The sequence below is a fragment of the Henckelia pumila genome, chromosome 2 (assembly GCF_033568475.1).
Source record: "Henckelia pumila isolate YLH828 chromosome 2, ASM3356847v2, whole genome shotgun sequence".
Taxonomy (NCBI): domain Eukaryota; kingdom Viridiplantae; phylum Streptophyta; class Magnoliopsida; order Lamiales; family Gesneriaceae; genus Henckelia; species Henckelia pumila.
This window is the reverse complement of record NC_133121.1, coordinates 86,594,667-86,609,766: the sequence shown is the minus strand read 5'-3', so window position 1 is coordinate 86,609,766 and position 15,100 is coordinate 86,594,667.

The window sequence follows — 15,100 nt, the reverse complement described above, 5'->3', positions numbered from 1 at the left end:
CCGGATCTTTCCCTGTTGTTATGTTCCTGCCACGAGAAAGACGCGCGGAAGAGGTATGTCTAGCGCGCCAAGGATCCGTTGAGAGTTTGTCTCGGTAGGGAACTGTATGATCTTTTACCCTATTGTATTGAATAAAAAAAGGGTCAGTGCTATGGCACCCTATTTTTTGATCCAATATTGACCGGGGTCGAGCCCCGAATTCCATCGCCGCGGCCATTAGGTTCACCGACACTACCAAAAAAGTCTCATGCTTACATTACTCTTATAAATGGTTTGAGAATCTTGGACTATGAAGTCCCCAGTCGTGCTTTTGGTTTCGATTCCCATCATCATATTGATGATAAATCTCCTCGTGCTTTGTCATAAGAACTTTGAGTTCGTATCATGGTGAAGATAAGGTAAGGCTTTGATTATTTCTAAAAAAAAAGAATGAACGCGTTCGAGGGCTCGTCCAACTTGTCAACATTCATGAGTCGCTCGTTCAACTGTCCCTCGGAAACATGGTCGAGAAGTACCATGTGCCCCCTGTCTTTTCTTTCTATCGGTCCCACCCATCAAGATACGGCTCAGCAAAAAAAGTTAAACGCCTAGGGCGAGCCTTTTTTTATTAGTTTAGTAAAGTAAAGCTTTGGCTCCTTAAAGAGTAAAGAAATGGATAAAAAGGGGGGGGACTTCTGCAACGGGCTATACCACCCAAACCAACTGAGGGAAGTCGTATCTGTCCCATCGCAAGCACCTACAATGTCATGATCACATTGGTTTACCCTTGTTTTTTTGGTAGTTTAACGGACGGTCGCCCCTCCAACAAGAAAAGGTATAAATATGGAAACTTCTCTTCCATTTGGATCGGAGAATTAGATAGTTGGAATCAAAGTCCCGCTTAGAATTATAATTGTAGAATTTGAGTAGAAATCTGACAATTGTAGAATTTCAGTAGAAATCGGAAAATAATCACCATTATAAATTCATCCTATCAGTGGTTGCAACCCATACCGTTGAGGTAATATTGTTCTTTGGAGTGTTTGTTTTTCTTCCTTTACACGCTTCGAAACCGAAAAATTGGAAAGGATAAATCAAATGAAATTAGGGAAATGCTACATGTACACAATGATTTACATGTTGGGTTACTACTACACATGAAATTACAAAATTATCCATCTACTTTATTTGAAAAAACTCTTTCCAAAATACATCAATGATATTTATGTAATTTAAAGTGCAATATGTAACTCAACGTGTAATTCTCTATGTACATATAACATAACCCATCAAATTAATTCCATATCAAGTATTATCCTATCTCGGTACCCTTTTTTTTGTGCATTGCTTTTTATAGTATTGGATTAGGATCTGCTACTATGGGGGATCCCACAGTAAGGGGTACTATGGAGGAAACGATCGTTTCCTCCACAGCACACATGTTCCTTTTCCATTTTTTTATTTTTTTTCCATTTGTTTCCTCTTCTTCTTTTTTTCTTTTCTTTTCAAAAATTTTGTATTTTTTTATTCTTTAACTCAAAAAGTTATTTTATTTATTTTTTAAAAAAAATTAATTTTTTATTTTATAATTTATTTCCTTTTCAATTTTTTATCCAATTCTCTTTTGAAAAAAAATTTTTGTCCCCAATTTCTACATGTTCAACTCGTCTATATTTTTTTTTCAATTCAAGTTTTTAAAATTTAAAATAGAGGAGGATCATGTTCGAACATATAAGGTTCGATATTTTTTATTTTTTACTTGTCCAAATTTCTTTTAATGTTTGGCTGCTGATTTTTTTCTAACTTTAATGATACTTAGAAAAAAACTTTGATATGTAAAAACTTTAAGTGAAAAAAAAATCGTCCACATTAAGTGAATTTTTTTTCATAATTTAATTATAAAGGATTAGTTATAAGGAGCAAATAATATTTATTAAAAATTAAATAATAAATTTATTTATGAAATTGCATTTTTACTCGCCTATTAAAATGACCAAGATAGTTATAAAAACATAAATTATAAGAAAAACAATAATACATGAAAATTTACACAATATTTTAGGGGGTGGAATAGGGTTAGGACCCGTCCCATAACTCTCTTACCCGATCTCCGTCTCGAAAAGAATCGGAAAGCCTTTTTTCTGCCGATTTTGACATTTTTGAGGGCCACAAAAATTCGGGATCCCTTGGGTAGGGAGAGGAAATTTTTATTTTTTTCATTTTCAAGATTTCGTTCAGAAAACACAAAATAAGTGATTATTTATTTAAAAAATACTATTTAGATATTTATGTTTCTAAATATAAAATAAATATTCAACTTAAACATATAATATTAAAATATTCCTAATAATGCTTCAAGTATTTTTTGTTAAGAAGAACATCATATGATATATCATATAATTATTAATAAAATGTTATGATAAAAATTATTGGATAATTTTAGTAAATAGATTGTCAAATTTCATATCTTATTCTAAATATTTTTCTAATTAGATAATTATAAATATGAATTAATTAAATTATTAATTTAATTTTAAAAAATTTACACAAAAATAAAATATCATTTCATGATTCTATTATACGATCGTTCCAACAATAAAAAAAAATTTGAATTAAGTTGACAATTAACTATTGTATGGGTTGAAACACAATAATATTTAGCTCAATCTATTAATAAAATTATTAATAAATATATTATAATATTATTTCAGGACGGGTCGAGAATCCCGTCAAGATAAGGTTTTATTCCGGATCTTTCTCCTGATATTAATCGAGATGGGAAAAATTGCAAAAACTCGGTTCGAGAAAATATTGGGTTGAGATTTTTTTCAAGATGAGAATGAGATGTGATTCAGGAATAGTCGGGATTTCAAGAATTTTTGCCGCCCCTACATTTTTTGTAAAAAGAAATAAAATTGGATAAATTAGAAAATAATAAAATCCAATTTTTTTAAAAAAAATAAAACAGTAGAAACATGTCGATTAACTTGATTTAAAGCATAAAAAATAAAAAAACTTGAAAGAAAAAAAAACGAACAAAAAAATGGAAGGAAAAAGGACGTGCCACAACACCCCTACTTGGAGTCCCCATCCCCCACAGTAGGGATCCTATATAGTATTTATGGTAATATTCATTGCCTCCTTTCCGTACCCATCTTCTCCATTCTTGCCTCATATTCTTCCCTTTGTACATATATCTATCATATGTATATAAGTATGCACTATCTCTTGAACCATCTCCCAGTACCTTCGTTCCTTCTCTGGTCAATGCTACGCCGAAAGAGCGACGGGCAGTGACCAGAGGTAAGTTGGGTCGTGACCAAAGACGGAGCCACCCCAAAGGTTGGGGTGGACTCCAGCCCATGCTTAATAAATGTTAGAACCTAATGGGGGGATGGTCTATTGGAACCTTTACAATTTAAAGCGATTATGCAAGTACGCAAGCGGAAGACTTAAAACAATCAAAAATAAATGCAGTAAATAAATTCGATAAGTAAATAAAGCAGTAAAAGAGAGAGGATATGTTTATAAAATTTCGACGATAAATCGTCTATGTCTCCCCTTATTGGTTAAGGTCGATCAACCAAGGATACACTAGCATGGCAACGTCTTGGCCTTTATGGCTCCAAAGATAGCCTTACAACTCGAAACAACAGGGCCTTAAGGGCTCCAAAGATAGTCTCACAACAACTCGATGAACTCGGCTTCACACTCAAGTATACAACAATGATTTTTTTCAAGCACTATACAACTTGATAATACAAAATGTATTTGAGACACTTGAAATATTCGTAAAAGCTTGGATGAATTGCTCAATATATGATTGAATAGATGAGAGAATTTTTGGATGAGTTGATGCTTGAAAAGGCCTCGGATTAGCTCTATTTATAGTTGCAAGTTCGGCTGAGATCGAAGCTTCTGATCCACGAACGGAACTTCCGATATTCAAATTTGAATTTAGGCAGCAAGGAGAGATCGGAGCTTCTGATCCTGACATTAGAGCTTCCGATCGGCGGCATTAAATATATTGTCAGCCAAAGTCTTCCGGACAAGATCCTCTCACAGCCGTTGGAGATCGGAACTTCCGATCTGACATCGGAGCTTCCGATCCCTGGTCTTTGTAGCTTCCTAAGTGCTTCCGAACATTATAATATTGACTGAAAATATATCGGAACTTCCGATCATTAGATCAGAGCTTTCAATCCTGTCGTTTGATCTGATCTTGCTTCTGAACATGATCGGAGGTTCCAATCTCCCATCGGAGCTTCCTATCCAGCAGATGTACATAGCTTCGAAATTACATTCTGAGTTCATTTCCAACTTTTCTGAAATTTGTCCTTCGATAGTTTGAACTCCATTCAATTTAAATTTTTTAACTTTGCAAATTTCTCACTGTAAATATTTGTAACGTTTACCTTAGTTTTGTAATCATCAAAACATAATATTTTAAGATTTGTTAATGCATTAAAAAAATTAATCTTAACAACAGAAGATTTGTATGCATTTAAGGCGTAACAATTTCCCCCTTTCAGATGATCACAAAACTTGGTTAAATAGGAGGAATAAAATATGCAATAATTTAAACAATTTGAAATAGGCATATAAAAACTCCCCCTAAATTAAACAACAAGTTAATAACAATTTTTATCAAATAACTAATTTTTTATCCCCTTTGGTTAAAGTATTTAACTATTTTCATTATCATCCCCTTTTAAACATTTAACCAAATTAATTCTCCCTCTTTTTGTGATCAAAAAGTGCATAAAATAAAGTGCATAAGACATAGAAGGATAAAATTTTTCATTAAACCATTGAAATATTACGAAGAATTGCATCAAATAAAAATCACAACTTAAATTCAAAAATAAAAATTTAAGACTCATCATGCGGCGGCGGATAGCGAGAAATAAAAAGATCAAAGCTTGTCTCCAAAGAGGCTACACGAGTAGTCAGTGCATTTATAGAAGATGTGGTAGTGGCGAAGTGAATGGCTAAGCTCCCCTTAATACGACCAACATTCGTCTCGAGACGATGAAGAGTCTCAAAAAGACAATCGAAAGGAAATTGGTTGATTGGGGTAGGAGGAACCTCAGGAGTTTGGAAATGAAGTTCGCCAAGGTTAGCCGCAAAGGACTGAAATCCAGAAGAAGAAGAAACTTCTTTGTTAGGTGGCCCATTGGGAAAATTTTATATTTGAACAGAGTAAGGAAGAGAGGAATAGGTAAAAAAGTGCTGGTTAGGAGAATAGTTAGAAAATACTCTACTTGTGTCTACAACCCATCGAGAGTAAACAGGATTCCAGGATAAATCCATACTGGTAATAGAAGAATGATAAAAAAAAATATGACTTTTCGGGATAGGAGTGTGTTCCTTACTCTCAAAGTCAATATCAAAGTGACTCAAAATGCGGTTAATAAAACTAGCGAAGGGAAGATAAACCTTTTTAACCAACTTTGATACATTATGCATGACCTGCATAACTAAGAGTGGAAGGATAAAAGGCCGAGAAGAGATAATATGAAACAGAATATATAAATCAAGATATTTGCAAGTGGAGAAATCTCCACTGCAGGGAACAATAGAATTAGTGATGAGTTTTTGAATGATTTGAAAATCAGGACAAAGACTCTTAAGATGAACAAGATCGTCAGCACCAGTCGCTGGACGACCAAGAATAGCAGAAAGAACTTTATCATGATCAAAGTTGGGATCATTTCGAGGCCAGTTCTGGGAGAAGAACTCATCGGGTTCGTTCCTAGGAAGATCGAACCAGACGGACAAATTAGCAAAAGAAAATCTTAAATTTCTCCTCTGAACAATAGTAGCAATAAAAATGTCATTACTGCCCAATTCGAGTTCTAGATTGAAATAGAACTCGTGAATCAGAAGGGGGAAAATGAAATCACAAATATATGGCTTGAAGAAGGGTTCCCACTATTGAAAAGTGATCAAGTTCAACTGGAGGAGATGGGACTGAGTGAGATAGACAATATCTAGGATACAAACCAGAAGAATATTTCAATCCGGATAGTCATCTGGTATGGGTCTAGAAATGGCTGGTGGGGTAGGATCGTGTGTTTGGGCTTGACTGGGACCGGCTTGGTTGCGACAACGCTTGGGAGCCATTGGAGTGCTGAATTTTTTGCTAAAGAGAGAAAAAAACAAGGATTTTTGGTGTCAAAAAATCAGAAGGGAAGATCCTGTATTTATAGGCATGTGTGCGATCTGAAGCTCCGATCGTGACAGCCGCTAGGATCATGCCACGAGTCGGAAGATGCGAGATCGGAATCTCCGAACCTGTTCGAAGGTTCCGAACTTTGGACGGTAATTAATTATGAAGGCGGTGAATTTAATTTAAAAATCGGATAAGGCTGGAGATCGGAAGCTCCGATCCGGATTTTGGAGGGAATTTTGACCGCTGTTAAATTGAAAAGGTGGGAGGCAGATCGGAAGCTCCGATCCGAGATCGGACGCTCCGATCTTCCCTACTATAAAATCCCAATTCTGACTCTTAAATTTTTAGTTTTGCAATTAAGTACTTAAACAAATTATGAATATAAAATGTGAGCTTTATAAATTTGAATAAATACAATTAATTTGAATTATCCAAAATTAAATTGCTCAAATTTAATATTAATAATATGACATTAATTTTAAAATATGTCTAAATGTGATTACAACTCAATCATGTCAAGTTCACCACGCAAATGAATAAAAGTGTTTTCATCTAGTGGTTTTGTAAAAATATCGGCAATTTGACTTTTTGTGTCAACATATTGAAGTTTAGCTTCATCTTGTTCCATGTGGTCATGAATAAAATAATGACGAATGTCAATATTTTTGGTGCGAGAGTTTTGAATTGGATTCTTTGTAATACACATAGCGCTAGTGTTATCACAGAATATAGGAATGTTTGAAAAAGAAACACCATAGTCAAGCAATTGATGCTTCATCCAAAGAATTTGTGCACAACAGATACCCGCCATATATTCGGCTTCGGTCGTTGACAACGTAGCACAATTTTGCTTCTTTGAAAACCAAGAAACCAAACAATTTCCTAGAAAGAAACAGGTTCCACTAGTTCTTTTTCTATACACCTTATATCGACCAAAGTCGACATCACAGTAAACTTTTAAATCAAATAAAGAATTTTAGGAATACCATAAGCCGAGATTTGGAGTATTTGAAAGATATTTGAAAATAAATTTTAAGGCGAATAAATGTGACTCCTTTGGACATGATTGGAATCATGCACACAAACAAACACTAAACATAATGTCAGGTCTACTAACAGTTGCATAAATTATGGAGCCAATCATTCTACGAAAAGAAGATTGATATACGATTTTACCATTTTCATCTCTGTCGAGTCTGATAGATGTGCTCATCAGTTTTGATGATGATTTTGAGTTCTCTATTCAAAACTTATTTAGAATATCATTGATATATTTTCCTTGGTTTATGAAGAAACCATCTTTGCACTGTTTGATTTGCAATCCGAGGAAATAATTAAGTTCTCCCATCATGCTCATCTCAAAATGATCCTGCATAAGCTTGGAGAATTCTTTGTCGGAATTGGCATCAAATTTACCAAGGTTGTTCTTACCATTTTTATGTATGGAACACTTTGATCCGAAAGCCTGAAAATAAGAAATGTTAAGATTTCTCCCTCTCCATAATTCATATGGAGATTTCTTGAGAATAAGTCTTATTGATACACGATTGATGATGTAACAGGCGGTGTTCATTGCTTCAGCCCAAAAATATTTTGGTAGAGAGTGCTCACATATCAAGGTCCTTGAAATCTCTAAAGTGTCCTATTTTTCCTCTCAACGACACCGTTTTGTTGAGGAGTCCTAGGGCAAGAAAAATTGTGACCGATGTCTTTCTCTTCATAAAAATTTGTAAAATTTTCATTTTGAAATTCAGTTCCGTGGTCACTACGGATCTGTTTTATTGAAAGATTTTTCTCATTTTCAACACGTTGACAAAAGTTTTGAAATAATCAAAGACATCATTTTTGTGGGTTAAAAACAATGCCCATGTGAAACGTGAAAAATCATCAACAATAAGAAATGCATAAAACTTTCCTCCTAGGCTAGCGTTCCTCGAGGGACCACATAGATTTAGGTGTAGAAGTTCAAGGGGCATAGAAGTTAATACAAAATTTTTGCTTTTAAATGATTCTTTTGTGTATTTTCCAAATTGGCAAGCATCACAAACAGAATCTAGTTTTAAATTAAGCTTTGGCATACCAACAACTAGATCAAGTTTAAAAAGTTTTTCAATGGTACTAGGACCAACATGACCTAGTCGTCTATGCCAAAGAATTTGTCATCAACATTCAGGGATACAAAACTTTTTATATTTGAAAAAGCTAAATTGTGTAAAAAAAACTTTTAAACATTTTCACTTCTATATCCTTTGAAATTTATGGATTTATCATTGATGAGTGATAAAATGCAGTCTTGGTGAGTGAATATAACTTCATAACCTCTATAGCACAATTGACTTATGCTTAATAGATTATGCTTAAATCCCTTCACTAGGAGTACATCATCAATTACGCAAGAGTTAGAAATATCTATCGATCCAATTCCTTCAATAACTCCTTTCTGTTGTCTCCAAAGGTGAAATTTTTTTTTTCTTTTGCTTTGACTGATTGGAGTAGCTCCTTTTTTCCCGTCATATATCTAGAGCATGCTCTGTCTAGATACCAAAGACTTTGGGGAACATTTTTCCCTTTTTTGCAAGAATTATTTTTGTTACCTTTAAGTTCTTTTGGGTCCACATATGTTAGAAAAAAAGATGTATAAAATAGATTTTTAAGAGTTACAGTCTCTCATAGCAACATCATCGACACTTTCCAAGAGTGCTCCCAGTAGATAGGTAGAGCTATGACCTCTTAAAAACTTCTTTTCTAGACAGAGCAGCGTTCATCAGGGAGATCAGTCGCAAGTCAATGCAGTTTAAACCGATTTATGAAGAACTCCCTTAGATCATGTTCCCATAATGCCAACTCCTGAGTTGTTAAGAACTCTTAGACCTCCATTCCATATAGCTCTTTTTGTCATATTGATATTTCAAAGATATGCATTTATGTCTAGCATGACCAATTTTACAACAGTAAGAGCATGCAGGGGTTGATCTCATTTTGACTTTAGCAATAAGGCTCTTTAGATTTCTTACCACACCCTATTCCTCCTTTATCAACCTACATTTTTGCATGCTTAGGAGATTATTCAAGTTATTACTACTAACATCAAATTTATCAAAAGATTTTTCTAAGTGAGTTATGTCATTCTTTAATCTTAGGTTTAATTCTCCTTATTTTCTAATTCATTTTTAAAACATTTATTTTCTTTCCTAAGAGATTTAGCCAAGTAAAACATAGTTTTATAGGGATTTAATAGCTCATCATAAGAATGTACCTCATCGTTGTCGTCAGAGGCGATGTAACAATCCTTTGCCATGAGACAGATGTTGGCTTCCTCCTCATCATCATCACTATCGCTACACGTTTCTATTAGGGCTTTCTTATTCCTTTTGTCAATCTTATTCTTAAGAGAACACTCATTTGCATAGTGCCTTTTTTTTTACAGTTGTAGCACGTTACTTCTTTCTCCGGCTTCTTTTCCTTCTTGAATTTGTTTCCTCGAATAAATCTTTTGAATTTACTTGGAAAGAGCGCCATGTCATCATCTTCTTTTTCTTTGACTTGGCTGGATAAGGCAATCCCCTTTTCCTTGATTTTATCATCCTCCTTCTTTACTTCCTTACTCGTAGACAATTCTAACTCATGGGTTTTTAGGGTCCAATGGAGTTGATCAAGATAATATGAAGCGGCATCTCCTTTGTTTGATTCAATGATGGTTGTCCTCTTCGTGTCCCACTCCTTGGGCAAGGCTCGAAGAGATCTCCTCTAAACTTTCTTGGATGGATATTGCTCTCCAAGTTGGGCTAACTCATTGTTGATTTGGGTGAGCCAGTGGAACATTGTATCTATATCTTCTTTGAGATCCATCTCAAATGATTCATATTTGAGTTGAAGTAGATCTATCTTTGTTTATTTGACTTGGTTGGTCCCTACGTGACATATCTCCAATTTGTCCCATATTTATTTTGCAGATGAGCACATTGATATCCGGTTGTAATCGTTAATATCTAAATAACAATGCAAAATATTCATAGCTTTAGCATTTTGAGAAATTAATATCATATCCTCTTTTGAAAAGTCATCCATTCCCTTAGAAACTTCAATCTCATAAACTATTTTCAAAGGCGTACAGGGACCTTTCACCGTCACTTTCCACAGATCACAATCTATGGATTGGATATATAAAGACATTTTATTTTTCCAATATCCGTAGTTTATGTTGTTGAAAAGAGGAGGATGATTGGTTGATTTGCCTTGTGCATAATTACTCGCTAGATTTGCCATTAGAACCCTTTGAAAATTTTTCAAAAGTGTGGCTTTGATACCTCTTGTTAGAACCTAATGGAGGATTTAGGTTCTATTGGCAACTTTCACAATTAAAGTGATTATGCAAGTATGCAAACAGAAGACTTAAAGCAATCAAAAATAAATGTGATAAGTAAATAAAGCAGTAAAAGAGAGAGGATATGTTTATGGAAGTTTGACGATAAATCGTCTACGTCTTTCCTTCTTGGTTAAAATAAATTAACCAATGATCCACTATCACAGAAACATCTTGGCCTTGATGGCTCCAAGGATATCCTTACAACTCGAAACAACTTGGCCTTAAAGGCTCCAAGGATAGCCTCAAAACAACTCGATGAACTTGGCTTCACACTCGAGTATACAACAATAATTTTTCCCAAGCACTATACAACTGGATAACACAAAATGTATTTGAGACACTTGAAATATTCTTAAAAGCTTTGATGAATTGCTGGTAACGCTTGGTCGTATCGCTCCCAAATTAACCCAACTCAGCTAAAACAAATAAATATGTATTAGCGAGAGTAGGGATCATTTCCACAAGGAAGGTGCAATTTATTGTGTTCTTAAAAATACTGAAAATAAATAAAAGGGGATTTTGGGTTTTTTGAGTTAACTACCGAAAATTAAAATCAAATTAAAATAAATTTTATCACTAGCATGTAAGAATTAAAATTATGAAAAATCAATTTATTAACGAGCTTTGGTATCGGTCGACTACACCCTTGAAGTTATTCACTCGATCATCATTTCCCTAAAAATAATTAATTCTCATTGAATATTCACCATTGGAAATTTAATTCCTATCTCACCTTAATTTTAGTTAATTAGACACAAGCGTTATAAATTAACCCTTACCAATAAATCAACCAAGATACAAGCGATCAAGATTTAAACCTATGGTAGCATTCAAACTAGTGAGACTGATGAATCTAAACAACACAAGCACAAGCGGTTGTATTTAATCTAGTTAATTGTTGTTTCTACAAATTAACAAATTCACAAGCGGAAATATTAATCATAGTTGCTTCACAAATTAGATGGATCAAACAATTACGAATTTGATTTCTAATTAATTAGCTATATATTGTATGAGAAATCATAGGGCGATCAAACCAATAATCTAACACACAAGCATAACAATCAATTTCAAACAACTCTTGATACTCAAATAAAATTAAACAATGAAAATCTGAATATCACAAGTTGAATAAACTTCAAATGGTTTGTCTTCCTCTACCAAGAATTAAAACTTACAAGAATTGAATTGAAGAAAGAAATTAAATCTAAGAACAAGGAAGATAAAACCTAGCCGCCAAGCTTGTTCTCCAGCTTTTTGCCGTCCAAAACTGATTAAAAATCAGGTTCTAAGAGTTATTTAAAGTATAGAGTCCTTCCCAAGAAAGTTTTCTAATTAAAATATAATTCCCGAAATCCGCATCTTGCTCTATCGGTTGAAACTTACCGATCGAGCGAGCAAATTTTTGTCCCAAATTTTAAAATTTTGCGACATGCACGGACCCCGTGCCAGTTCCATGCCTGGGTCCGTGCATACCTCCCTTCCAGCGCACAGTTTTCTTGAAAAATTCATATCCCGAGTTCTAGCTGTCAGATTGAGGAGAAATTTGGACAGCAGCTTCAAAACATCTTGAACTTCATTTTGAACAATATGATCAGATTTAGATATTTCTAGCATCAAAAATAATTTTTTGACCATTGCTGCTCCATAGTTCATTCTTGTTGCTCTTCTCCTACTCCAAATTTTTCCTTTTTCTGCGCTTTTCTTCCATCCTTTGCTCCATTTATTCTTTTTACCTTCATCAAATCACATACAATGATTAGGAACTATAAAATAAATTTAATCAATCAAAACGCACCTAATCCTAAAAATTTAATCCAAGTAAACATAGGAAAATGTCGACATATCAATTGCTCAATATATGCTTGAATAGATGAGAGAATTGTTGGATGAGTTGATGCTTGAAATGGCCTCAGAATACCTCTATTTATATTCGGTTGAGATCGGAGCTTCTGATCCACGAACGGATCTTCTGATATTCAAATTTTAATTTCAGGTGGCAAGGAGAGATCGGAGCTTCCGATCGGCAGCATTAAATACATTGTCGGCCAAAGTCTTCCAGACAAGATTCAGTCATAGCCGTCGGAGATCGGAACTTACGATCTGACATCGGAGCTTCCGATCCCTGGTCTTCGTAGCTTCCGAAGTGCTTCCGAACATTATAATATTGACAGGAAATAGATTGGAACTTCCGTTATTGGATCGGAGCTTTCGATCCTTCCGTTTGATCCGATCTTTCTTCTGAACATGATCGGAGGTTCCGATCTCCCATCAGAGCTTCCGATCCAACAGATGTACATATCTTCAAAAAACATTCTGAGTCCATTCAATTTAAATTTTTTAACTCTACAAATTGCTCACTGTAAACATTAGTAACGTTTAACCTAGTTTTGTAATCATCAAAACAAAATATTTTGAGACATGTTAATGCATTAAAAACATTAATCTCACAACACGAGATTTGTATGCGTATGATATAAATTTATTAGTTATAATGTATATTTAATTATTTAAGGTTAAAATGTAATATCAGTCCATCCTAAAATTTTTTTTTAACCCAATACTTGTTTCAATTCATTTTTTGAAACATATTTGTGTAGACTTGGTCCAGCTATTTTTTTTAAATATATTAGTGGGATATGCGTTGTTTGATTTATAAAATTGTTCATAAAACGCGAATTAAGCAGATGATACACATCTTTTTATTAATTTAATTTTTCCATTCAAGTTTATTCTCACTTGCTCCTAACGTTCAATTTTTATATGGATTTTTGTGTTTCTTTAAATTATATTTTGTTTTTTTTTACCGCTTAATTTTATTGATGTGTGAAATCATGGGTTTCTAGAAAATAATTGTGAAACAGACTTTCTGATATATATATTTATGAAATGATTTATTTTATTTAATTTTCTATGTCATTTTTTTATTTTCCTCATTTGAAATAAATATTTTTTCATTTTAAAATTTCTTCATTCTTTTTTTTACAAGATAATTTCTTCATTCTTTTATTATAAATGATTAGGTATTTATTTTTTTTGAGTCATTCACGTGTGATTTTTTTATGATATGCTCTAATCTATATTACTTGAAACATCATTTTTTTTTATTTCGAGTATATTTTAAGGATAGTGATTCAAGAGAAAATTTTAGTATGTCATATATGGCAAACTTATTTCTTTTACAAGCACCAATAATTTTTCGGAGTCAGTGCACTTGAAACATTATATATTCAGCAGTTTATATTTTTACCATAAAATATTTTGCAAGTATTCCTTGATTATACATTAGTTTTTTTATTATATTTTGTTTTTAAAATATTTAATTTATATTATTTTATCTTTTAATCGGAAAAGCCAGCCCCGAGTAAAAAAAAACTTTTGGCTACGTCCCTGGCCGTGACTGGAGGGAGATGGCAAGAATCTAGCAGGTTTGATCGTGAGTCCCCATCGTTGGTGGAGGTTTTCTTACGTTCTAATTCTGTGTGGCGGCTGGCAGTGACAAGCGTTTTTTCCATCGAGGTTTTTAAGGGGAGGGATCGGCGGCGCTCCGGAGGAGACGGCGGAGGCCTCAAAGCTGGCGAGCGGCAAATTTCTATTGGAAAATAGTGAATGAATTGTGGTGAAAAATAGCTTGTCCCACATTGGTACAATTCCAATGTGTTTCTCTCCTTATATAATCCAACTTTGGATAATGGGATTGGGCCCTTAGGTCACCGGATATTTTGTAAAAGGCAAGACTCTAGTCGATGCAACTAACACGCGCGTGCGCACGTGTTGCTGGCTTGCTCGGCTCGGTGTAGTGAGGTAGGGTGGGCTCTTATGATCCTATTTTTCTTTTTGGATAAAATTTAATTAAAATAATATTTATTATTATTTTACTTGTGTACACCACCACCTAGGAGGCAGGCAGAAAATATGCCACTTGAGCGAGCAACATAACAACTGCAGGCTAGAAAGTTGGCCGCTTGAGCAGCACAAATTTACTGTTAGAGCGAGCATCCAAAATATTTTCTGGCAGAATGTCTTTCTCTCGAGCGGTGAAAATTACCGCTCGAGCGCACCATCTGTATTCCAAAAAGATGCGTCTCTTTTTGGGCTTTTTCTGTCATATGTAACATCCTTAGGCCATAAGACATGTTCTTTGTGATTTAGTCTATATATATGACTGGTTATAATGCAGAAAATATATATAATTTGATATCCGATAACATAAAACGTCAGATTTCTGATTCTTTGCATATTCTTCCCTCTCTCTCAAAAGAAAGTTGCTGCGTATTTTTGTTCTTTGAAGTTTGAGATATTTGTTGTGCTGCTATATCTCTTTCAGAAGTTTTTGTATCTTAGAGATGATTGCCGCCAATGTTTAGCACTTATAACGGGCAATTTTGTCTTGCGGATAGAGAGAATCTCTCGCCTCGACTAGTCTCAAAGTTGTTGTGTTGCTATTGTTCAAGGTGTTCAGAATTCTAAGTTCTTCCTTCAAACAATCGCAAGACAAAATTTGTTAGAACTTGTTTCTCTAATTCGGAAGATGTCTACCGTCTCGTTCACTCCGCTCGCTTCAGCCCCTCTCATGGAGA